A 4,459-nucleotide genomic window follows, 5' to 3' on the forward strand; every position below is an offset into this window, starting at 1 on the left:
AGCATTCAGCTCCATGTCATAGTTTAAATCTGTTTAATTCTGTTCAGTTTAAGAAGAAAAGTACATAGAATATCTTTATTATTCTCATTAAAAGGCAATGGACAAAAAGTATTTGATAAAATCCAAAACCATTTCTTGATGAAAACCCTGAAAAGATTGGGATAGAAGGGAAATTCTTCAGTATGATTCAAGGCATATATCAACAGCCAATAGCCAACATTATACTTAATAGAGAAAGACTGGGCACTTTCCCCTTGAAACTGGGAACTAGTCAAGGGTGCCTGCTTTCACCACTTCTATTCAGTATAGTATTAGCAGTCCTAGCCAGAGCAATAAGACAAGAAAAAGAAAAGGTATCCAGATTGGAAAAGAAGTAGTAAAATTATAACTATTCATGGATGATATGATCCTATATATAGAAAATCCCAAACAGTCTGCAAGAAAACTCCTAGAGCTAATAGAGGAATTTAGCAAAGTTGCAGGGTACGTGGCCAACAAACAAAATTTAGCTGGATTTCTATACACCAGCAATGAGAAATCTGAAAGGGAAATTAGGAAAACAATTCCATTTACAATAGCATCTAAGAGAATAAAGTACCTGGGAATAAATATAACCAGGGACATGAAGGACTTAAACAATGAAAATGATAAAACACTGCTGAAAGAGATCAAAGGAGATTTAAATAAATGGAAAGATGTCCCATGTTCATGGATTGGAAGACTGAATATTGTTAAGATGTCAATACTACCTCTTATGGATTGAATTGTGTCCCCCCAAAATGTGTATCAACTTGGCTAGGCCATGATTCCCAGTATTGTGTGATTGTCCACCATTTTGTGATCTGATGTGATTTTCCTATGTGTTGTAAATCCTACCTCTATGATGTTAATGAGGTGCGATTAGCAGCAGTTATGTTAATAGGGCAGGACTCAGTCTACAAGACTAGGTTGTATCTTAAACCAGTCTCTTTGGAGATATAAAAGAAAGAAGTGAGCAGAGAGACATGGGGGACCTCATTAAACCAAAAAATAAGATCCAGGAGAATAGCATGTCCTTCAGACATGGGATCTCTGTGCTGAGAAGCTCCTTGATCAGGTAAGATGGATGACAAGGACTTTCCCCCCAGAGCTGACAGAGAGAGGAAGTCTTTCCCTGGAGCTGGCACCCCAAATTCAGACTTCTAGCCTCCTAGACTGAGAGAATAAATTTCTGTTTGTTAAAGCCATCCACTTGGGGTATTTCTGTTTTAGCAGTACTAGATAGGTAAGATACTACTACCCAAAGCAATCTGTAGATTCAATGCAATCCTGATAAAAATTCCAACAGCCTTCTTTACAGAAATAGAAAAAGCAAACCTCAACTTTATATGGAATAGCAAGAGGCCCTGAATAGCTAAAGCAATGTTGAAAGAGAAGAACAAAGTAGAAGGACTCATCACTTACTGATTTTAAAGCATATTATGTAGCCACAGTAATCAAAACAACCTGGTACTGGTATAACAATAGATACATAGATAAATGGACTAGAATTGGGAGTCCAGAAATAAACCCACACATCTATAGTCAACTAATTTTTGACAAGGTTACTAAGTCCATTAGATGAGGAAAGAAAAATCTCTTTGATAAATGGTGCTGGGAAAATTGGATTTCTGTATGCAGAAAAATGAGATAGGATCCATACTCACACCATACACAAAAACAAATTCAAAATGGATTAAGGACCTAAATGTGCAAACTAAAGCCATAAAATTCTTAGAAGAAATAGCAGAGGCAGTGCTGTTAGGCCTAGCTTTTAACAATGGATTATTCAATAAAATAGCAAAAGCACAAACAGCAAAAGACAAAATAAATAAATGGGGCCTCATAAAAATTTAAAGCATTTGTTCATCAAAAGACTTTACCAAGAAAATGAAAAAACAAGCTACTGACTGGAGAATATCTTCGGAAACCATGTATCTGATGAGAATCTGATAACCAAAAAATGTATAAAACTTTGACAACTTGACTACAAAAAGACAACCCAATCATAAAATGGGCAAAGGATTTGAATAGATAGCTCACCAGGGAACATTCAGATGGTCACCAAACACATGAAAAGCTGATCAGCGTCGCTAGCCATCAGAGAGATGCAAATCAAAGCCTCAACAAGAGGGACTTGGGCAGACATGGCTGTGGCAGACGCTTGTCCATTTTCCCACTCTTGCCTATTCTGTAATATTCCTTTGACTTGGGCAGACATGACTATGGCAGCATGCTAGTCTATTTTCCCATTCTCGCTTATTCTGTAATATTTCTTGGACTTGGGCAGACATGGCTCTAGCAGTATGCTTGTCCGCTTTCCCACTTTCGTGTAATCTGTTAATACTTCCTTGGATTCAGGCAGACATTAGCTCTGGCAGCGTGCTTGTCCGCTTCCCACTTTTGCCTTTTTGAATATATGCTGAATAAAAGCTTCTTTTTGCTTTAAAAAAAAAAACCCGCAATGAGACACCATTTCACTCCCACTAGAATGGCTAAGATAAAAAAATAATAATAATGAGTGTAGGCGAGCATGTGGGGAAATTGGAACCCTTATTCATTGCTGGTGAGAAAATAAAATGGTACAGCCATTGTGGAAAACAGTTTGGTGGTTCCAGAAAAAACTAAAAATAGGACTACCATATGACCCGGCAATTCCACTCCTAGTTATATACCCAAAAAACTTGAAAGCAGAGACTCAAACAGACTGGTACACGAAGGTTCATTGCAGCACTATTCACAATAGCTAAAAGGAGGAAACAATCGAAATTCTCATCAACAGATGAATGGATAAACAAAATGTGGTACACACATACAATGGAATACTACTCAGCCAGTCAGTAGGAGAAATGAAGTCTTGATACAATGCTACAGTATGGATGGAGCTGGAAGACAGTATGCTGAGTGAAATAAGTCAGTCACGAAAGGACAAATTTGTATAACCTCACTTATATAAAAAGACAAGAAAAGACAAATGTATAGAGAGCAAAGTTTATTAGTGGTTACCAGGGTGGAAGGGAGGGGAAAGGGGGGTTAACAGTGATGGAAATATCTAATTGATTACGGTTAGGGTTGCACAGCCAATTATTGTAATTGCTTTCAATAAGTTGTACAACTGTAGAAAGTTGAATTGGCAAAAGTTGTGTGATAGATATATTTACAACAATAACCAAAAAAGAAAAAGAATAGCTGCTGAGGCTGCTTACGTACAGCCAAAAACCTCATAGGATTTGGTTCCTTGGGTTGGAGGTTTAGGGTCATAGTTTCATGGGACATCGCAGGTGATTGGCCTAATAACATGTTTAGTGCCTCTCTTCTACCTCCTAGTTCATTGTGTAGTGCCTGAGGTCTTAAAAGCTAGCAAGTGGCCATCCAAGGCACAACAATTGGTTTCTGTTCACCTACAGGAGCAGCAGAAGGAGAGTCAGGAATATGGAGAAGAAATGGAATGTGTGGGTAATTGCCTCCATGAACAACTGCCTTCTTTGCCATGAGACCAGAAGAACTGGATGGTGCCCAGCTACCATTACTGAACATTTTTGATCAAAGATTCTATAGAAGAATCCTAATCAAAAGTGGGAAAATGTAGAACAGAATTTCATATTCTCATGGACTCCAGACTTCCTGCCCTGAGATAACCTTTAAACCTTAAACCAAAAATATCCCCTTAAGTCATCTTAAAACCAAAATAATTTTTTAGCTTAACTAGGAAAAAAAAATGTGTGCCTTGAACATTATGCTCTTTTAAGAACTATATGGGATCAAGTTGATAAAAGCAACTTGAGAGATTAGATAGAAAATTTAGGGGGCAGTGAATTTATGTTAATGGGGGAGGAACAACTCAGAAAAGGGGGAGAATGGTTGCACAACTCAAAGAATGTAATCAATGTCACTAATTTGTACATGTAGAAATGGTTGAATTGGTGTATGTTTTGTTGTGTATGTTGTCAACAGCAACAACAAAAAATGCTGCAACGGAAAAAAAAAAAAGCAAAGCAAATGAAAAGATTCAAAGTGTGTAATGTTATATACCCTTAGCGATCTGGCAGTTTCGTATTGGCTCTCTCTCTTCATGATTTTATAATATAATGTAAGCATTCTAAAATTAGTAACACCTACATAGGTAGATATGTATGCTATATAGGTGTGGGAAGGTGTATGGGAGTACATGAGCGTACACATATAGGTATATTTGTGGGCATATGTATATGCATGTTTGTGAGGCATACATATTCATATGTACAATAAAGCTCATGGGGGCACAGTTTTGAATACTTCCTAGACATATCCAAACAACTTGTGGAATCAATTTACTGGGTTTGAAATCTCAGGACTATAATCTCTTGGGACAGCTGGGCTAATTGGCATAACTTAGTTCATAAAGATAATGTTTTACATCTTAGTTCAGTGAGTAGTGTCTGGGGTCTTAAAATTTTGCAAG

The sequence above is a fragment of the Elephas maximus genome, chromosome 1 (assembly GCF_024166365.1).
Source record: "Elephas maximus indicus isolate mEleMax1 chromosome 1, mEleMax1 primary haplotype, whole genome shotgun sequence".
NCBI lineage: Eukaryota > Metazoa > Chordata > Mammalia > Proboscidea > Elephantidae > Elephas > Elephas maximus.